Here is a 23,215-nt window from a genome sequence, read left to right on the forward strand (position 1 = left end):
GTAATCCAGAAGGCAAGAAACAAGCATCTTTCCTTTATCCCTTGGGCACCCTGGTCTTCTCTGGTTAGATAAAACCTTGAAGAAGAATGCTTTAATTGCGCAAACACCTCATCTGTTAAGGAAACTCTAAAAGCTACTAAAACATGATTGCAAGGGCCCAGAGTGGAGCAAGGGAAATGGGCAGTGGGGCGGCCCTAGCCTGGGAACTCTTGGTGACTGGTTAATGCTGGGTGAGGGAGAGTAGACCATCCTTAAGATCTCCACATAAGCTGACTAGACTCCAGTGAATGAACTTGCACCAAAGGACATCTGGGTACAAATGCTTGACCAGACAGGACTTAACATGTATGGAGGAATGTATGAGATCCAGTGGGAGTGGTGTGGGGGCATGGAGAGGGGAGGGGTCTCGATTGGATTAAGAACCGTAGTATGAAACGTACAAAAACTCAATAAAAATATTTTTAAAAAGATGGTTGTGGTTAACTTCGGAATATTTATGACCTATCTCAAATCAAGGCCACAACTTTTCAATGGCCCATTCTTGGCAACCATTGTTTTGCAAGGGACAGTTTTGAGTAGAGTTCTTATTTCCAGCCTATTTAAACATTTACTAATGTGGGTAGCATTGTTGTTATTTAAAAATAACCCACTTTAGTGGCTTGAAGCAGTGCTTGTTGTTGTTTGCTTGGGCATTGGGATGTGCTCTTTCCAGTTAAGCTTCCTTTGAATTTGCAGAAGCTTGTCAGTAGCAGTAGGTTTTCTTGCAGCTAGAAGTTTGTTCATACAGCTTTCTCTTTTCTTAACTTCTATAGCTCACAACCCTGCCTTTCCTTTTATCATGCAGAACAGTCTATCTTGGATTTGATTTTAAGTATATGGTCTTAGCATTGGTATTGCAGCTTTTAGAGCTCTTCAAATCGTCCTTTCCCTTTGTTTCTCTTATCCATTCCTACATCAAAAGATGATTTTTTTCCCCTTAAATACCTACAGTATTTCCATCTCAACCCTCCTTCCCTGGCTTATCATTCTGCTTTTTACAAACGGTTGAACCAAAAACACCTCAGACTAAAGGCCTCCAACACAATTCACAATCCAGTCTTCTCCAGATCCTATTCCTTTTATAGGGTCCCCTATATACATCAACCTGTGGTCACTGGATATACGAAACCAGAAGAGACTTTCCCTGAGACCTCCACATCCCTCACCATCCTCATCCAATTCATCTCTGAGTTTAGGCATTCTTTGGACCTCCTAACCATTTCCTTCTTGTCTTACCTTCTTTATTGACAGCCTACAGATTGTTCTTATAGCAAACTGCCAGTCTGAATTTCTACCCTCAAATCTTATTAAATACTGTAACATTTTCATGCTGCAATCAGAATGAACTTTTTTAAAAAAAAATGTTTTTATTGAATTTTTGTGTATTTCATATAGAATATCTCAATTAATCTTAACCATCTTTATACATCCATCCCCACTGGTACCCTCCCACAAGATCCCCACTGGAATTCATACATTCTGTCATTTGTGTTAAGGCCTATTGAGTCAAGTTAGTATCCCCAGACATTCCTCAATGCAAGTTCATCTACTGAGGTCTAGGCAGCTTAGCTAGAGTCCCTCACTTTAGGAAGATCAGCTCTTCCTCACCTAGCAATAATCAGTTGCCAATATTTCTTCAGCTGCAATTGGGATCAGCTGCCCATTTCCTGAGTTCTGTGCTGGAGTTTTGTCTACTTGAGTTTGCATGGCACTTGTGTATTGACACCATTACTGTAGATTCATATGAACAGGGTCCCAGGAGCTTATAGGATTCTATTTCCATATGATCATGCACCTCCTCCTTGGCTCTTATGATCTTTCTGCCCCCTCTACCACAATGCTCCTTGAGCCCAAGGTGGGTGAAATTTAATGTAAGAGTTCTGCCTATGAACCAGCATTCTGTAGACTCTTGCTCTCTATGCTTTGGTCATTTGTGACCTTTTGTGTTCCTGATCCTCTGCTGCATGAGGGAACTTCATTAATGAGAATTGAGAGATTCATTAATGACCTCTTTACCCCTCTTCTATGTTCTGTGAGCTCTAGGTGTAGAGGTTGCATTGTAGGTATGTCACTTAGGCCTAGGCAATTCAGAGACAATGTCTATGTGTGACCACTTGTGGTGTATGGTAATAGTCTCTGTCTGGTGCAAAAGAAGCTTCACTAGGTTAAAGACCAAATAACAATATCAATGACTGGCAAACCATATGACATTGGTACAGTAGTGATACTTTTATCTTGGGGGTAATCAACAGCTACCTAATTGGACTAAAAGCCCACTCAATGGGAGGAAACTCAAGTATGGTATGCTAAACAACCAAATACATGTAGTTGGAGAGGTCATAGATCTTAGAGAAAGCCCCAAGATTGTCACATCCCTAGACTAATGTAATTTCTTGTGCAAAATATGTATCCTTATATTTAGAGACAAATATCCCAATCACCACTCATCAAAGAATGAGCTTTTTGAAGCATGACATTTCTCAAGATTTCACTCTGTTCAGCACCATTCATGGGTTTTCACTGCTCTTCGGGTGAAGACCAATATCCTAAGCAGGGCTTGTGAGACTCTGTGTGACAAGGCACCAATGACTGCTTTCAGCCTCATCTGGGAGCACTAGTTTCCAGTCTCTTTTCCTACTGCCCTAGTTTTACTGGAACCGGGGAATCCCTTTTTGACTGCCATATGATACAGGGGAACTCAGGATGCCCTATTAAGTTTCTTAGACTCATAAATAAAACAACTTAAGAAAGGACCCAGAGGGAAGCTTAAGGACAATTTTATCAGAGTTAAAAGCAAAACCTTCAAGGTAGGCAAAATGTAAATCTCAGCTGCTGCGTGGAGGAGGAGGATAAAGGAGAGAATGAAAGAAGTTGTGCTTTTTAAGCCAGCATGGAAGACAGACACATGGACTAGCAGCCATGTAGGGGGAAGGGGAGCTTTAGAGAAAGACTAAAGAAGTCCCAAATGTCAGAGAAGACTAGAGTGTTAGGGAGAGCATGCATAGAACAGAGATATAAGGAGGAACAGAAAGGAGAGGCTGCAGAGAAACAGGCAGACTCAGGAGCAGATGCTACATCGCATTTTAAATGGCCCTAAAGTCTTGCGGGAGTCTTTTATCAATGTGGCACTGGCATTTTATTAGGCAGAGTAAGTAATTAAAATATTTTTATTAGGTGTGGTGGAACACACCTTTAATCCCAGAACTTGGAGGTGGGGGGGGGGGCAAAGGCAGGCAAATTCCAGGCCAGCTGGGGCTACAGGGAGACCTTGCTCAAAAAAAACAATAAAAATGGATTCTTTGTGAATCTCATGCAATATATTTTGATCTTATTCAGGCATCCTTGCCTACCTCCACCGCACCTTACTACTCCCCCACTGACTTCATGTCCTCTATTATTATTTGTGGAAGTCTTTTTGAATCTGAACTGGATAGAACTCTAGATTCTAAGCTCTTTAATGACACACCCTATCTCTTTGGCACATATGTTGAATGGAAGGATGAAGTGCAGTGACCGATACAAAGTCATTATTCAATGAACACCTCTTTAGAGGATAAGAGAGCTTTACCATAATGGCTTTAATCCTATATCTCCAAAGAATTTTTTTTTTCTCTCTTTACAAAGATTTGTATCATTTATTTATTTTCTTCTCAAGTGTGATTTTTCTTACATTCTCTCGTAACTGTTTTTGTATCTAATGATGTTTTTCTTCTCCCAGTCAGTATACATGAATATGCATGTGCTTTAGTAACTGCATTCAGTGCTGGCCTTAAAGAGTTATCAATCTCACCAAAAATCTCCCTTCAGTTATTATTTCACAGCTTTCTGAAACATCATCCAACATAAGTTCTGTCTAAGTCAGTCATCGCAAAACACGGTCACATTCATCTTTCCCCCCATGGTGTACTTCTTAAGTTCATTTAGCTGCTTCTAACACATTCCTTCCTACCGCAAGCTGTGTGGGATTATCAGAGATAGTCACCCAAGCAAGTATATTTTTGACTAGTCATTTTGTGCCTAACACCTTGGGTGAGTAGATGCTGGTTTTGTTGAAAGGCTGAAGGCATGTGGTGTTGGTGACAGGATTTTCAGTTTTATACTAGACCATGCCAGGCGGCAGATGGCATGGGTCATTGCAAAATTTGTCTTTGATGTGTTTGCATTGTTTGCTAATACCACCATAATATTTGTGAAATGGCTCACTGTTATGCTCATTTATCTGTTTCTTTATAAAAACCTGTAAAACCCTCGGAAGTGTACATACAACAAAATTATCTCTTTGTATTTTCATTGGGAAAATTCCTATTCCTTCTTCCCCCTTATTCCTCAAGGACTTGGAGAACATAGCCAGAAAAAAAGCCTAGAATAGGTGAATATCTATCTATCATCTACCTACCTCTCTATATCTACCTTCTATGATATATCATCTCTTTCACATCAAATCATCATCATGTATCAACTTTCTACCATTTATTTAGGATATTTCCAGTCTTTATTTTTCAATTACCAGTGAAAAAACTTTGTCTGGAGCTGACCTTTTGTTCACTTTCAATGGTGTGTGCTCAATCTAAAGAAAGAAATTAGTGAGTTTATAGCCTTGACTACAAAGACAAACTCAAACTGATTATAAAGCTCAACATAGAACTGTAATGGTCAGGACCAAATTTTATTTTTTAAACATTTGTAAAGACAAGAGGGTGGTGGTGGTGGTGTGTGTGTATGTGGTGGTGGTGGTGGTGATGGTGTGTGTATGTGGTGGTGGTGGTGGTGGTGGTGTGTGTATGTGATGGTGGTGGTGTGTGTATGTGGTAGTGGTGGTGGTGGTGGTGTGTGTATGTGGTGGTGGTGGTGGTGATGGTGTGTGTATGTGGTAGTGGTGGTGGTGGAGGTGTGTGTATGTGGTGGGGGTGGTGGAGATGGTGTGTGTATGTGGTGGTGGTGGTGGTGGTGTGTGTATGTGGTGGTGGTGGTGGTGGGGGTATGTGGTGGTGGTGGTGGTGGTGGTGGTGGTGGTATGTATATGTGGTGGTGGTGGTGGTGGTGGTGTGTGTATGTGGTAGTGGTGGTGGTGGTGTGTGTATGTGTATGTGGTGGTGGTGGTGGTGTGTTTATGTGGTGGTGGCGGTGGTGATGGTGTGTGTATGTGGTGGTGGTGGTGGTGATGGTGTGTGTATGTGGTGGTGGTGGTCTTGGTGGTGGTGTGTGTATGTGGTGGTAGTGGTGTGTGTATGGAGGGATGCTCAGAGAAGAGCCTTAGAGCCTGTGAACTACTGAAGGCATCTTGTCATTACAAAACAGTGTGCATGAGGATGGAGACAGGAAGGCCTAGGCAACACTAAGAGATGGTATGAACTTGAATTCTGATTTCATTACACAAGGATCCAGGAGCACCAGGGCCAACTTAACCTCTGGAGTTTTCAGTAAATTTATCATTTTTGTTTTCTTGCTTAATTCAGTTTGGATTTTCCTCCCAGTATAAGCAAGAACCATGGCAAAGTCTTCCCTCCCTCCCTTCTTCTTCCCTGTCTTCTTTTTTTTCATAAGGCTAAAGGTGTTGGTTTCCCCGAGGGTGCTGAAGGAGGACATGCGTACTAGCTGTCAGGTTCACCACAGGACGTTTCCTAAAGGAATGTGTGATGCTGACACAGAAGATGCAAGCATCCCATTACATATCACAGCAGATCTCCTTTTTTGCATCCCCAGCTTCTAAGAGCCTGTGATGGCAAGGCTGAGCTATTACAGTCTTAAAATTATTATAAAGTGTCTAGATAGCTTTAGAATATTACCATGAAACAGAAGAGCTAAGTTTATGGTCTCTAAAAGGTTGTGGAGTTTTGAATCCATTTCTCTGATTTTATTTCAACAAAAATTAATTTTTTCTCTCAGTCTACTTCTTCTTTATCCCAGAGGGTAAATCCTGTGGTCAAGAGCGCAAGTGGATGTGAATCTACCCCATTCTTAGGCCCTCAAGAGTAATGTCTATCCTTGGAAGCCCTTCAATTGGCAGGCAGCCCATAGGATTCTGCAGAATTTTTCTTAAATAGTCATATTTTCTTACAGGGAATGTTAATTCTTAAATAGCAGTAGCATTATTGTTTTATTGCACCCCTTTCTCCCCAAGTGCTCAGCAGAGTATTCAATTCAAAGCACACTTTAAAAAAAATTTTTTTACAAAAACTTTATTGAGAATTTCATACCATGTATATAAGGCATTTTGATCAAATCCATACCCACTGCCTCCTCTCCAACATTCCCCCCCTCTGAAGAGGTAACACTAAAATCTTTTAAGGATTAGATAAAAGCTCCCAAATACTTTTGACATTTTTGGCCTTTGGAACAGAGTATGTTGCTAACAGGCCCAAGGACATTTTGACTTTTAGGCAAGAAACTGGCTACATTTCCTTGGGGTCTTTTTACCCTAACTGCCTAGACAATTCCTACCTCCTATTCTTATCACACCATCCTCTGAAGGGATTATCCAAATTGCCAATAGGAAATAGGGATACTGGCTGCTCTGGCTTCTTCCATGCTGAACAGGGACATGGGGTGAGGCAATTGGGGTACCCCTTCAGCGGGTCTATCTAAAAGACTCCCAAATTGTGTAACTCTTATCTCTAAGGGAAGAAGAAAGTCCTTGACTCATGAATAGGAGATATGAAGGAGAAGTAAAGGCAAGAGTAATTAGCATTACAAGTTCTAGATAGGGAACCAGAAAAAAATTAGAACAGGGAAATTTTCAAATGTTCATATGAGAGTCCATTGGGGTTTCTTGACAAGGGATTCCAAAAGCATCCCTCTAGTGGGCTCTTCCTCATTTTTCTTTTGTCTTCCAAGGCTGAACTACTCGGCTGGTAAGAGTGGCTAGATACTCAGGTGAGGGTCCAGTGACCTTGCTTGGGACTCCTTTAATGAATGAGCTCAACCTTCAGCTAGCCCAATTGTGACTATGTTTAGTGATCAGGCTCAGCCGAAGTCGTGATGATGGTAGTTATTTCATGCAGAAGGGACTGCTGTATAGCATTTTCTTATTAAAAGGACCTGGAATTTAAAAAGAATTTGGTACTAGGAGCCACATATGAGGGAGAACATATGTCATTTGTTTTTCTGAGTCTGTTACTTCACTTAGTGTAACAGTTTCTAGATCCATCTATTTACCTGCAAATTTCATTATTTCATCTTTCTTTACTGCTAAGTAGAACTCCATTGTCTAAATGTACCACATTTTCCTTAACCACTCATCAGTTGAGGGACACTTAGGTTGCTTCCATCTCTTAGCTATTGTGAGAAGAGCAGCAACAAACACAGTTGTACAAGTGTCTGTACAATAGGATGAGTCCTTTGGGTATGTGCCAAGGAGTGGTATAACGGGTGAAATGGTAAGTTCATTTTTAGTTTTTTAAGACTTCTCCACACTGTTTTCTGTAGAGGCTGCATGAGTTCGCAATCCTACCAGGAGTGAATGAGCATTCCCCTTTCTCCACATCCTCGTCAGCATTTGGTATCATTTGTTCTCTTGATCCTAGCCAGTCTTATTGGGGTAAGGTCAAAGCACCCTTTTTATTTAAAGTGAATGTTTTATCCTGGATTAAAAATCATATATGCTGACTCACTCGACAGAGGACTTGCTCTGCAAGAATGAGGACCCGAGTTCAGATTCCCAGGAGCCATGTAAAAGCTGGGCATGGTAATGGTCATTTGTAAGTCCAGTACAGGGGAGGTGGGGACAGAGATATGTCTGGAGCTTAATGGTCAGTCAACCTAGTCTAAAAAGTATGCTCCAGGTTCAATTAGAGGCTTTGTTTCAAAGATAGGATGGAAAGAAATCAAAGAAGATACCTGATGTTGATCTCTGACCACCACCCCAACACACATAAGCACCCACATGCACAGATACACACACATGAGCACATGCATTTTGTATGATTATTAAAGAGCATTTTCATCCAAATTAAAAGAAAACATTTTAAATCTCATCCACTATTGATTTTTCCCACTTTAAATCCAGTATAGTTTTGTTTTAGAAAGAAAGCATTCCTGTTTCACTGTGTAAGCACTTTCCCCACTTCCCATACTTAGTTTTCCCACATCAGAACAAGCTATTGAAAACTGAAAATTTTAACAACTGTCCAATTCCCCCTCTTTGTGTGCCCCACGTGTTTAGTCGGCACTATATTGTGGCATACCACCCAACATCCTAGCTTAATTCTCAAGTTAAAGAGGCAGTCATCTACCGTAAGTTCACAATTACGGCACTTCACTTTGCACTTGAAGTTTAAAAAATATGCATATTTCATTAGCATTGCTTTCTAAACATTCATTTGCTATTAATTTATTCACTCCTCCTTTCCAGGGCCTACTATAGGCACAGCATCTTGTTCCTCGACATATTTTACAGACCAAGAAAATGATGCTTTAGAACATTTGTATAATGATAGCTAAATTTCACACTTACAAAATTACAAAAAGCTGTGTAAAGATTCAAGGGTCTTTGAAGCCCTCTTTGGTTCCACTTACTTGTCATTATTTAATCAGAAAGAGCCTTATTGGGACACATATGGTGTAAATAGTTCAAAAGATATTTGGATGTCTTCATGACAGAGGCTTTTCTTACACTTCAGGCTTAATGTTGCATTTTATTTTTCCACAGCTTTGCACATTTTTTTGGGGGGGGAGGTGGAATGTCATTTTCTTTACACCAGAAATTAACTATTTTTTTCTCTTTTCATGGGGAGAATTTCTTTTGTATGGAATTCTTCTGGCTTGCAGAAATCTGTACATTTGTAAACAGCAATATGCATATTTTCAAGTTCCATCACACAAGAGAGAACTTGTCTCTTCTACTGATTTGAATGGAATTGAACTTTAAAAGAACAGGTTCATGTTCAGTTTAGAAATCTCATCACAGAATGAAATGAGAGTCCTGCTCATCTCACCAAATGTTTGCTGAAGAGGCTCCACTGGGGAAGGAAAGGGAAAGAGAAAGTACATTGGATCTCACTCAGGTACTTACAGAGCTGAGCTATATTTCCTGAAGGTAAGTAAAACTTGGTTGACTCTCTCATTAGGAGGAAGCTTCTTTTATGAGCCTATATTACTTTGAATTTTAATATGGGGTTTGAAGTTTGGCACACTCTCAGACTAAAATCAATATTTTCTCTCCCCTAAATTTCTTCCTTCTTGCTACTGTTTGAAGATTTCTAAAGTATGGATATAAAACTGAAAAACACAAGGTGAAAAATAACAGCTCTTTAATTCCACAGAGAATTTTTTACTAATTCAAGATTTTTGTTATAAACAATTTGTTTCTTTTTCGTCTGATCTGATTGAGATGAAAATGTACGTAAAACCCCACTGAGCTGCTCAGGTTAACATTTGTTAACAGGAAAAACACATTTTCATATTTCCCGTTTTCCTCTCATCCCTTTAAATGGTTCCTCGTGAATCTTCAAGGGGCTGTAAAGAAGATGCACTTATAGGTCTGCTGAGGCCTTTATTCCATGCTGTCCTCATACTCAGATCCACTCTCACTGGAGGTGGCTCCCACCTGGCTTCTGCAGGTAATAAAATTTCCCTTTTCTGGAAGCCAAATTTTGCCCTGATGTTACATTTTGTACTGATTATCAATTAACTTTAAATAGTAGTTAAGCTTAATATTTTGTGCATAGAGGCAACACAGCACACAGAATGTTTTGAATAGAAGTTTCCCTGAGGGCAACATTTCTATTTGGTCCCCGTATAGTAGAGGATGCTTTTACAACATCTTCAGCTGTAGACAAGTGTATTCTACATAAATTGTCCAACCTTATTCATTATGCTATAACCCTTACTATCAGCATTTAAAACGCTATTCTCAGTATCTTGATATTTAATGTGACTATTATGTCATTATTGGGGAATTAAAACTTATGGACTAGTAATTCATTTTATGTTAAAAGGCAGATTTTTACCACTGTTTAGCTTTATGCCTTTGTGCAAATTGACCAATCACACTGTGTTTAATGTTATTTGAATATAAAGCCTATATTATTCTATTTTTAATAGAGACTTTTCTGGACTTACACATAGCATGCCCCAATTTGAGCCCACTGAACTGTATTTTCAGAAGTTTTAGCTAATGGAGTGCTCTGATTCTATGGTCTAAAATAAATAGTAACACAGAATGAAAACATGCTTTATTAACTGATTGTACCTCTTAACAATAGAAAAATATGAAGCAATTGCACTTTTTGAGTTCTTATAGTGTATAGACTCAGTACTGCTTTAAAACGTATCTAATCTAAGCCCTACAACCTTACAAAACAGAGTGTGCAAGTAACTTATATCCAAGGTCACACTGATAATAATTCATGAAGTTAGGATTCAGATACCAACTATGAAATCCAAGTTATTTATCTATAGCTTAGAACTGCTACTGTACCAGATGTGTGTTATTTGTTTATAAATTTCAAAATAAAATTATTCCAATTCCCAAATCATTAATGTATAAGACAGTTAAAAATAAGACACAGCAAATGGAAAAATAGAAGCCAGGTTATTTTAACCAAAAACTAAAACATTGATGTTGTTGATTATTGCAATTTTCCATAGACAAAGGAAAAAGGAGAAGATGGTGGCTTATATGACTCTCCCTTCACAGGGGAAACACATACATATTATTCAGCATGTATAAACTTCAAATACTCCATTATACTGAATGTCAATGATTCACAATGTCATTCCATCCTTCTAGCCTTCATTCATTCAGGAACTATTTACTAAATACATCTTATGGCCTTAGTATCTTGTTAGTCAGTGGGGACTCAATGATTAGCAATAGTTCTGTGCCCATTTGGAGTGGTAAGGGAGGAAGCACTCATTAAGTTTTGTTCATTTGTAATTAAAAATTTGACTCACTATGATGGATATGGAAAGGAAAACAGTCTTGTGAGATCACACAACAAAAGACTTGAGTTCTGAAGAACACCCTCCAAGAAGAGATCTAAGAGCTGAAGTCTGAATGATAAATGAAGCCCCACTGGATCTTTGAAAAGCTCGCAATAGCCCTGGCTCCTGGGAATCTCCAGCCGGGACCTGCTAAACCAGAGTCTACATTTTAACGAGATCCTTAGTAGATTCCCCTAACATTATCTTTTGAGGGCACTGACCTAAGGAAGGCATAGGACTAAGGGAACAATGTTTTCAAAGGATCTGTGGCTAGAGTTTAGAAGGGGAAGTGGCCTAAGAAGGAAATAGGAATCTATGCACTTGAGGCTGCTTAAGTAGGCTCGGTAAGCCTGGGAAACATACATATCTTTGAAAATTTCTGAGCAGAGAAAAAATGTCATCTGATTCATATTTGAAAACATCACTGCTGCAGTATCAAGACCAAAAAGTGAACATTTATGGTAGAAACAGGGGGCCAGTTAGGGGTGCCCATTGAAAATGCTAGTGTGGAGATTGAAAATCAAAAATGGGAGTAAGATTGAATAATATGTCAGGCAATCATTTAGGCAAAATGATGAAACAGATTTTCATAGTGCCATTTCTGCAACTGAATTCTCACAGCACTTGCTAATTCAATTAAAGTATTTTTTACAGAAGATCAAATTAATATAGTCTACCTCCATTAGCTCAATATTTTCTATTGTTTGGTGTAAACTGTAGAATAAAGGTAGGAGAATTTAAGAGAATCTGGTAGTCAACATGCTTTTCTTTGTTTGCTTGTTTTGAAAGAGGAGTTAATTGAGTCCACTGCAAGGGACAGCAAGTTGGGCCTTAAGAGCACTGCCTGCAGCTCAACATGGCTTTCTAGATGCTCTCAACTATCAGTTGAGTGTCTTGGCTTGGCAGATATTGGATGGAATATTTGTACAAAATGAATTCCAAGCACCTTCAGAATGAATACCACATCTCTAAATTTTAATTAATCTTGTTATGACATTCATATATGTCATTGTATTTTGTTCATATTCATAGGCCTTTTGGCCCCAATCCCCCTCTGGATAGGCTCCACCCCCTAATTTCTTCCTCTGATCCCATGTCATCTTGTCTTTCACATATAAATATATGTGTATGTGTGTATATGTATGTAATCCGATATGTGAACAGAAAGTTTTTGATTTATTCCATAAGAGCCACTTATATCTTTTTTATTGTCCCTTTAGTTGAGAAAAATCAAAGGTTATATAATCATCTATTTACATATACATGGTTAAATCTAAATTCTGTACCCGAAGGAAAATGTGATCTTTTGTCTTTCCTCCCCCTCATTATACTCTCTTGTTTTCTACTTTTATGCCATATATATTTAAATCCATATTACACATATGAGAGAAAATATGCAATATTTGTGTTTGAGTCTGTCACATTTTGCTTAACATGATGATCTCTATTGCCATCCATTTTCTTGCAAATGTCACAATTTCATTTCTTTTTACAGATAAATGAAGCTCCACAGCAAAGGTACACTACATTTTCTTTATCCACTCATCTCTTGATGAGCCTCTAGGGTAGTTCCATGTCTTAGCAATTGTGAACAATGTAGTAATAAATGTAGATGTACAGGTATATCTGTGGTAAAGCTTGCTTTGTGTGTTACCAACTGCTTAGCCCAAAATAATGTTTAAACTGCTGTTTATTGAATGAGGGCTATATACTTTAGTTCTCATTTAAATTTATGTTTTGTTATTGTTTTTTGGATTAGTGTACAAAGTCATGGGTTTTATTATGGGATTTTCATATATAATTTGCTTTTGTTGATTCTCTTTTCCAGATTCCCTTCCCTACCCACCTGCACCCCCCTGTTGGTCCCCTTAAGCTCCCAAAATCTATTTTGTTTTTATGTCACATGCAGTCTGTTCTCCCCACCCCAACCCTCTCTTCAAACCTCGTTTTCCTCTGTCTCTAGTGTCGTATCACACACTTGCACATTTTATTTTTTAAAATATCTTATTTTATGTTCAGAGTATTTACTTGCATGTATGTAAGGGCATCATGTGTGAGAGGAAGGTGTTGGATCCCCTGGACCTGGAATTATAGATGAGGTTGTGAGCTGCCATGTGTGTTCTGAGAACTAAACCCGTGTACCCTGCAAGAGCAGTAAGTGCTCCTAACCACTGAGCAATCCCTCCAGGTCCACACCACTTTTTAGATGTCAGATTTACAGGTTGAAAAGATGATATTCTATGATGAACTAAAATTATTGTGCATGGCAAACCTTAATCAAATAGTATATCCCACTTCCATGGAGAGAAAGGATGCAGAGGTGTATCTGGATGATGCTAAAACTTTAGAACACCTTTGATTTTGCTCAAGTAAAGGGACAAATACATGTTTGAGATTCATAACCTGGAAATATGACTTAACTAGGAGTTTTTAAATAATATTTTTATTTTGACTAAGAAATTCAAATGTAAATTTTATATATGATTATGTAATTATGAAAAGACAGATGTGGCTCTTACAGAATAAGTCAAATAGTTTCAATAAATTAACACACTGGATACAGGAAATTGCTGGAATCTGGGGCAATGTAAATACAGTTAAAAACTGGTATATAAGTATAAGCCAGTAAGAAAAGAGATCAGGCATATTGCTGAAGGTGAGTCCTGGAGAATCTGTTGCTGTAAAAGGCATTACTTGAGTTCTTATGGGTAGAGGTAAGATCATTGACTAATTGTTACTGGCTAGTTACTATGATGGCCCCACCTGGAATCCACATGTGGTGGACAGTAAGGTATAGCCAATAATCTTTTCTTAAAAAATATTTTATTTATTATTTTTATTTTATGTGTGTGAGTGTATTGCCTGCAAGTATGTGAGTGCACCCTTGCTGTGCAATGCCCGAGGTGAGGGCATCACAGTCCCCTGGAACCAGAGTTAATGGTGGTTGTTAACCACCACGTGGGTGTTGGGAATTAAATCTCAGTTCTCTGAAAGAACAGCCAGTGCCCCTTAACCACTGAACCTCCAGCCCCTTTTTAATTTATATCTATCTCTATCTCTATCTATCTATCTATCTATCTATCTATCTATCTATCTATCTATCATCTATCTATCATGCCAATAATCTTATGTTTGAGCATTGTTAATGTTTTCCTATTACTCTTGACAGTTATTAATCAATAATGATCACTTTTTAGGAGAAAATGTAATAATATGGTAAAATTAGCAGAAATGGTAGCTCATATCCATGTCTTCAGCAGGAGGAGAGCAATGCCATGTAGCCTGATGAAATTAATCTTTTTCAAGTCAGAGAGGAGGAACAGGATAAAACACGGAATAATCATGTCATTATAGTTGGGATATGTTCAGCCAGGCTATTCCAACCTCTTTTGATCCGCAAAGGTTTGGTGATATTAGCTCTTGAGAAAACAGAGTCAGGATCTTAGTTGGGGGTGACGTACTTTAAAGGGTTATTCATACAGAGCATGAATAACCCTGCCAGGACAGCTCACTTTCCTGACCTCTCTCAATTCCATAGCTAAAGAACAGTTTGGGCACAATAGAGAAAACACTGTTTCCTGAAGCCAAGTCAGGCTTTCTTTTGGCTGACCTTCACGTGCCACTTTCTATACTTCCTCCAACCTTCTTTTTCCCCCTTCTGTCTGTAATACCACAAGTAAAACGTCACGTTTACACTCCAAGCATTAATGCCAGTCCTTAAAGATCATGCTTAGATGTAGTATAATCTCATCTCTAAAGTATTGCCAGATTTATTGTTTCTGAAAAACTGACTTGATCTGACTGGTTCACCAATTAAAGTACGCTCAGTTCTGATTTCCACCAGGAAACATTGGGAAATGCAGTAACGTGATAAACACATTAATTGCAGTTTCATGGTTTTATTTGTTAGATGAGCGGTATGGATTTCACAAAGGAAGACTGTCTCATGATAAAGGATTGAGAAGGAAAACAGAGCCATTTTGTTTGTTGTTCTGATGAAGATTTATTAGAGGAATTTGCATGTTTTTTCCCAGTCTATTTCCAATAATAAATAACAATGATTGTACTTATTGAGTACTTATTTACATGTTTGTATTTAAAAGTAAAACATGTCTTGAGACAGTATGTGGAGTATAGTAGAGTATACCTTGGTTACCCAGTGTCTTCAGGGCTAGATGTACTTGAGGGCTAGGTGATCCCCAATTAATTAGTATTTCAGTGTTAGTATCAATATTTAAATAACTTCATATTTTTAATTTCCAGCAAGAAGGTTTTAGGTTGTATTTGATGTGATTGGGACTTAAGAAGAAAAGCTTTCCCAAGGTAGGAAAACCTCCAATTGAAATAAAAATGCTGTGTGTTAAGAACAGAGAGGTGAAATGGGAATCACTGCATATGTAAATACATGCAGTGATCTGAGGAGGACTATTGTGTTCATATAACATAATGGGAACGGCAGCCTGCACGGAATCATAGTATTGACTTCAGTTTTCCCTCATGTCCAAAAGAATGTAAATGGTGCTAAAAGTTTTCTTGTTCACTACATATCTGGGGAAGAGTCACTCATTGTTACTGATCTCATGGAGGGGTACTCCTTTCACCCTCTGCTGGAGATTGAACCCAGGGCCTAGCGCACACTGCAGAGATCTGAGGAGGACTATTGTATGGTACTGAACTATACCCCCAGCCTAAGGGTTGGTTTAACACTCAGTTCAACTTTGTTCTTTGAGAAAAAAAGAATTCTACCCTGCCAATGGTATCATAGTGTCAGAAGTGTATAATTACGTTCAGTAGGAGAGTTTGCACTATTTCTCTTACTATTGGAAGCATTTGAGATTATAAGCTAATTTATAGCATCTTCAACTCTTGTCAGCTGAATAAAATCCTGTTGTTTCACTTTCAAGATCATTTTTCCTTTAAAACTTTCTTTCCTTTGTCTTCTAATAAATATGCCCTTTCTAATCTTTTTTCTCTTAAAATGAAAAGAGTAAAAAGGACTACTTTTGTAATTAAAAGTCATTTTTAAATAACCCCAGAAGATTGTTTCTAGATATCAAAACATCTTTATGGTCCCATTTCTATGGCAAGAAAGACAAGCGACTGGATCCTGTGCATTTTACTGTAGTCTACATTAATTACCTTCTATTAAAAAAATGACAAAGACCTTTTTGAAAGAGAATCTGGCACTCTTTCCACAGAAATGATGGCAGACACCCTACTTTGCTGATTTCTTGACACTTCTAATTACCTGTATTCATTTGAAATCGTTTCCTTTGTAGAGAGTTATTGGCATGATTTTCTGAGAACAAGAGGAAAATGGAAAACATTTTAGCAAGTTAAGGGAAAAAAAATCAACAGTATCATTGTTTGCCGCTTTTGTTGAAACTACCTGCACAAGTCATTTGAGGGACGTGAAGGTAAACGAAAGGTTATACTTTGCCCTGCACGTTGTTGCTGGTATTTGTAATGTCAATAACTGTAGAAGGTTGTCAGGAAACTGCAGAGATAAAGGTCAATGGCAATGACAAATACATCATTGTATGTGTTTGAATATGCAACATCAGCCTAATCTGCCAGTGAGACTTTCACACCCTAGAAATATCAATCAGGCACTATATGAAACCCACCTATTGTTCTCCAGTCTCCTGGACTGTGATGGACAGAACAAGAGACTGAAAACCTGTAAGAGAGAGCTTTTGGAGGCTGAAGTGTGGGAGGAGAGTGATACTTTAGTCCTTGCTGACCACACATATAAATAAATGCTCATTATGTCTTTTAAATATGGAATTAAGAACATATGAAAAGTTACTCGGTTTCTAAGATTGCTTCATTCTAGGGAAATTTAAACATTTTTCTTTCTACCAAAAGAGGAAGACAGAGTTCAGCCTTGTATATCATTGAAATGAAGTAGATACCAGAGCCTTTCAGCGTTCTAAGCTCAATTAAATATTAACTATGCCTTTCATACACTCTTGACAAAAATTTAGTTGGGCTAATGGCAAACCCTTCCACCGAGTCCTGCCTCCTGTTGGTTTTGACATGTTAGAAAGAGTGGCCGTTTATATTCAGTAATAAATTATTTACAAATGAAATGCACAATAGGTTACTTAAACTGTGTCTCCACCAAGAACAGACTTGTTAAAATACATGTTGGAGCTTAACAGAAGTATTCCGATTCAGAGAAAAAGCTTCTGTCTTCCTTTTAGTAAATTATCCTGGAGGAATAATTTAAAATCATTTCTTTTGGGAAATGAAGAGTAAAAATAACATCACTTGTGATCTTTTAAATCAATGGGTTTCACTTGGGTCTTGAACACCTGCAGGATATGAAGGCAGTGTGTTTGAAATACAGGAGATTGTATTTTATGGATATTACTTTTTAATTTTTGCATCTGTTGGTACTCTGTGTCAAAACAAAATATTTTGTAAAATTTACTCTTCCTGAGACATTCTGCATTGTCTTAGCCTGACTCCTTTTCATAACCCTGACCAGGTGCATGAGCCATCTGCCTCCAATGAACCCTGGACCACATGGAAAGAGAGAAGGGAAAGAGATTTGCTACTGAGGGTTGTGAAGAGTGACAGGGGATAAGGGAGCTATGAACTCAGCTGCACCCTGAGGGGACAGAGAGCCTGAAGGAGAAAAGGATGGAGGAATGGAGAAGAAATAAGGAGGAACATCAACAAGGTTTGAAAAACACAAATATAACCTAACAAAGTTAATCCTTGTTCCATGGGAAAACTGAAATTAACTGACCCCAGAGAAAGAGAAGTAAAATGTAGTATAGCGTCTGAGAAAAGGGTGATATTTTAAAAGCTGATTAGAAGAGAACATTCTAGATAGAGAGAAACAGAAATAATAAAAAGGTCCCCGATGCTTTCCATTTAGGGGACAGTTACAGTTCCACTTTACCTTTTCCGTCTCTCATGGCCCATGCCAGTGAGCCTGTGACATGGTCCTTGGGAGAAGTTGGCAGCCTGCTTCGCATGGCTTTTTACTTAATGGGTTCCATAGAGTTTACCATGGAGACTCGTATTTACATTTAGATGTTTCTTAATCTTGAATTATTTCTTGAGCAATAATAATGTTAAATATCCTCCAACAAAATCTTCAATGATGTGAGGAAGGCATTTGGAGTTTGTGTTATTTCATTTTCGCCAGCAGCTTCGCTTTGTAGTTCTTTAGACTTTGATTACATCTCTGACCTTCAGATAAGACCTCTGTGTAAGTAAACAGTCTGGCTATATTCACCACAGGTCAGATGACAGCTAGAGTATTTTCCCAAAGCTTTATTTATTTTATGTTTTAATATTTGCAAGTTGAAATTATGTAAACAATAATGAACCTTTAATTTACTTTTGTCTTTTTCCTGGCCGATTGCATTTCCTTCATGAAGGTAACTTAAAGGGTTTAAGAGTCAATAGAAAGGATCATGTGCACTTGACAGGTATATATGTAGACAATAGATAATTCATTGTTATAATTTCAGACACTTGGATGCAGGTGTTAGAAAGAAACAATGTCGTACTGGACTGTCTATGTAAGAGGATGTCTTCTGGAGGCTAGCATCCAAGTAAGATGCTGATAATATCTTGAAGGTTTCATTTTTTTTTCTCCTTCAGCCTCCTCTCCATTTTCTTGTGAGGGCCAGTTTGGAGATGAATGAGTAATAAACAGTACAAGAAGTTTCATAATATTTCTTGAGACTTTTTAAAGGTGAAGTTTGTGACATAGGGACTGGGGATGTGGCTCAGTGGTAGAGGGCATGTTCAGCATGTGCAAGGTTCTAGGTTCAATCCTTAGCACTACCAAAAGAAATCCTAACACAAAACAAATGACAAATAATGAGTGTTTTATCCAAAGTAATGATCTTCTTTTGTGTTATGTAATTGATATGAAAGATTATCTCATTAAGTCATAAATTTACGGTAAATCTATTAATCTATATAATCTAATCTAATATATATTATATATAATATTATATAATATATATAATATAATATAATCTATTATCTATATAATTTTGCAATCCCCCCGGCAGTATTTGGGCAGCACTGGCACATGGTGATTTTTTTTCTTTTGCCCGGTCCTTGGTTCATTCACATTACTTGCCATTTTAGTTATCAATGGCCCATCATGGGAATAGCTCAGAATTTGCAAATTTCTTCCACAATCTTTTCTCTCCAAACTGAAAACAGAATATAATTTCTAAATGGAATAGCCTGCCTTAGGGGCGCACATGTTGGAGGCATGCTATAACTTGTGGGTGATAGGTATAGGGGTGAGATGCATTTCTGTTCATGGCTATCTTCGCTATCTCTTAATGTAGACTGATGAAGCATTAGACATGACAGAGGGTAGAGTTGTGAGGAAAATCATGAATCACAGGGTTTCTCTGAGGTAAAGAAGGGCAAAGGCAAAGGCATCCAGTCTTCTAGAAGCTAGCTTATACAAACTGACATCCTCTCCTCTCTTTTTTTCACACATGCCTTATTAATCAAGTCTTTTTGGTTTAAAGAAAAAATTACTTTGCTTTCAAGGTAACATTTTTTAGACATCCCCCTTTTCAAAACTCACTAAACTTAGTCACTAAGATAAAATCATTTGAATATAAATTTCAATTATTTCTGCATTCTCAAGAATTTATCAAGATTTTGGGTCATTATCTTGGTTATTGTGATCTAGATTTAAGTAAGACAAATCCAGCAAGGTAAAAAGAAATATAGGAGCAAGTGAGAAAAAGTGAGAGTGAGAGTTATTGGGGTAAAGATGATTAATTATCAGAGGGAAAAACATTGCTTATGATTAAAGAAAGATTTGTTTAATTGTAAGGAAAAGATGCAGGGAACCACAGTGGATCACAGCTTAATTACGGGCTAAAATGCAGCTTTGTTGTTTAAAGACAAAATGCTGATAGTTGCAGTAGAATTTAGGAATATAAACCATATCCATATTAACTACAGCAATCAGTTAATCATTAGCCTACTGTACTCTTTATGCACTTAATACTTATGCCAAATTTAGAGTAAGTCCAGAGGCAGCAAACAGGGAACGGAGGGATTGAGAAATAGTCCCAAAGAAACGAGGGTGAAGCAACGGCCTTGTTTAGTCTGAGAAGCAGAGTTGGAGGGAATTAATAGCAGCCTTCGCATCCATGATGGAACACAGCCCTTTGCAGGTAGAGGTGAACAGCTGGTCTCTGTTTCCTCTGAGGACAGGACTAGACAGCAGGGTCTTAAGTGCAGTGGATGGGGATTCAGGAAAGATGTTAGGAAGATCTTCTGTTCCTCAGGGGAAGTGCAACGAGAGAATCTTCAGATTTTCTGGACTTAGAATGTGTTGACTTATGATTATTAATTATTTTTTAAGTCAGCAAGTCCAAGCTGAAAAATAAAAAGAAAGAATTCAATCCCCAAACAGGAACTCGGGGAGGAAAATAATGGATAATTGTGATCTGGGGATAGAGGCCATATGGGATAAATGAAACATTCAATTTTAGAAGTGTATGACTCAGAATATTTGGCCAGAGGAAAACAAACTACATTACTGCAAAAAAGAAGAGTGCATATATAGGTAGAGAAAAAAAGAAAGAAAAAAATGACATATATTTAGAACAAGCATATTATTTTAACCAAAGTTTTGGTTTTGGTCATGGGTAAAGAATTCTAATTGTCCATGTGTGTGATACGCACTATTCATTACTAGTTTACAGACTATTTTGTGGGATTGCTGTTATGAAATGTTAGAAATAGGACCAACAAGCAGATTGGCCACATTTTATTTGTGGCTTTATAAAACAACACAATAAGGAGGAAATGAATGAAATGACGTCTCATTTTTTTCCCAGTTGCTTGATTTTTATCACATAAGGGGAAATGGTGATCAAGTAGAATCAAGCAGAGAGCAAACAACACACACGTACCATTCAGAACAAGGAGCAAGAATACAAAATTCAAGAGGCAGTGTTCTAATGATAGAATTATTAAGAAAAATGATTGTCAGAGTCCTTAACATCTTTATCAGGGGAGATATTAATGTAATGGAGTGCTCAGGGATCTAGGTTTTATGAAGATCAAACAAAGGAGTGAGACCCATGAATTTAAGAAACTTAAAGTCTAAGACTGGTTGCCTTTTGATAGTAAGTTACATTATAAGGCAATGATCTGAGATTGCAGAATCTATGGTACTTGGAATGATGCTTAGCTGTAGAAACAGAAAAGCATAAATGGTCATTTCAGTAAGCTGAGTAGTTAAAGGATGTGCATTAGCTTTTAGGATAATCAGCAAGGTTAAGATGTTTCAGTTCTCTTAAACTATGATTTCAACTCCAACCAGTGACCAGAATTGTGCTTCAACATTCCAGTGCATGTATTGTGGATTTGTGCAAGCATCTCTACTTCCAGTTTACTCGGTTAGTTTTCTGTGAATTTTCTAGTTGCCTTTATTTCTTCAGACAGGCACCATGTCTCTTTGGAAATGGAATAAACCCTCCTTACACTCAGCTTTGTTGGGCAAATGCTCAGTGCTCACAGCTGGATTTTGTCACTGATACGTTCCATTTAATGGGTTTTACAGTGCGTTTTTTTTTCTTTCTGATGTAGGAAACTTTTCTCCACTCTAAAAAGCAGAAAATAGAATTATATTTGAAGTTATTTTGCCAAGATAATAGTTATGTATATTTTATAACATATAACATTCTGGTACACAGAATTTAATCTAAAAATAGATCACTGAAAATATTTTCCACTGCTTTTCAAAAATGTACTTTCAATTCACTTGTAAAGCAACTTGGGTTTGAAAATCAATCTCTCTCTCTCTCTCTCTCTCTCTCTCTCTCTCTGGACAAAGAAAAGCCTTTTGTTCTGGTCTCTCTGGCACTGCCTTATTCTGTGACTTTCTGCTGTCCCCTAGCGGCACGTTAATCTTTTTGACGATGGTGTGGTTACCCCTGGAACCAATTCTCTTCTCTTCTGTGCTTTCTTCTGACTCTCATTAGCAAACATTTAAAATATTATAAAACAATGCATGAGCTGCCTTTTAGAAGCAATAACCCTATTTCTTAGCCCACACAGTTTTCTATATATGAACTTGGGCAAACATGTCTACAGAAGACAAGTTATCTAGGTACATTTTATTATCTCCCCCCATCCAAAATATTCAGCTTCTCAAATTCTAACACAAAGCTGATGAAAGCAAAATGCTATCAGTTTTGACTGTTCTATATTTAACATACGGTAGTTAAAGGTAATCTGTGACAGGCTAGACTATTTATGTCAATGGCTTTACAAACAAAAATTGTGGTATTCCTTTTCTTTTGCTTTTAAAGTTCTACTTGGTCACTTTCATTGTAATAGTTACTTTTTGATGGTGATGTATGCCTATGAAATACTTAAAAAAACACAACGGCATTCTATATATTTAAAGCATTAGATGCAATTTATTTATATAAAAGACAGACTTGCATCAACATTTACCAGGATGACTTAACAGATGTTCTTAAATTTTTTTCTGTGTGTTACCTCCCTGCATAAATCAGAAATTAAAAAACAGAGATGGATTGGCTGTTTATTTTATCTCCCTTCTCTGTTTTATGTACTTAAGCTATAATGTTCAGTTCTAACAGGAGGATGGTAAATTTCTCAGTATAGCCTTTTAGTTTTCTAAATTAGTCATCTCAAAGCATTTGTAATGAAAACAGAATGTGTAAGTTTGTCAAAAACAATGTTTCAGTTGAAAAAATTTAATATTAACTGATAAAATTACTCTAAACCTGGCATTCACAACTCTTTTAAAAGATGTCTGAAAGCATACCAAGAATTTACAAGAAAGGAAAGGGAGGAGAAGCGCTGCTGAAATCTCGCCCATTAGTTGGACATTAGAGAAATCCAAGATGAATACTGAACTAATGACGCCTTGGCACTGTCGTGTTTGGCACTTGCGGTGGTTTTCACAATGATCACTTGAATAGTAACACTATTTTCTTTCTGAACTCAAGGGGAAGAGGCTTGGGAGTGGGGGTGGGGAAGGAGGCTCAAAGCCTAGAAACTCCCATTTCTTGATAATTCAAGTGTACAGTTTGGCCATGTGGAAGAAAACGAAGCAAAGCTGTAAGACTCCATTCAATGACAAGGAGCTTGTTTCTTCAAAGAAAAGTTGATGTAGTTTTTAAACTGCCTCTCTTTCGAAAGGTCAGATTGCTGCCCAATTTAGTCATTTTGTCTGTTTATACATGCCTCCATTGGGATAAGGCAT

At 37.7% G+C, this 23,215-nt stretch overlaps 1 long non-coding RNA gene across 1 annotated transcript in view; it reads left to right on the forward strand.

Moving 5' to 3' along the window:
• Nucleotides 1-8,584: 8,584 nt before the first annotated feature.
• LOC115068815 overlaps nt 8,585-23,215 on the forward strand; it is a 30,125-nt gene continuing 15,494 nt past the window's right edge. The window contains exons 1-6 of the long non-coding RNA XR_003848155.1: nt 8,585-9,041; nt 9,490-9,596; nt 12,458-12,480; nt 15,226-15,285; nt 16,242-16,379; nt 17,456-17,650. This is a non-coding gene — a long non-coding RNA (uncharacterized LOC115068815). The remainder of the gene's footprint in view (nt 9,042-9,489; nt 9,597-12,457; nt 12,481-15,225; nt 15,286-16,241; nt 16,380-17,455; nt 17,651-23,215) is intronic.

This window comes from Nannospalax galili, unplaced genomic scaffold (assembly GCF_000622305.1).
Source record: "Nannospalax galili isolate Female #2095 unplaced genomic scaffold, S.galili_v1.0 scaffold629, whole genome shotgun sequence".
Classification (NCBI taxonomy): Eukaryota; Metazoa; Chordata; class Mammalia; order Rodentia; family Spalacidae; genus Nannospalax; species Nannospalax galili.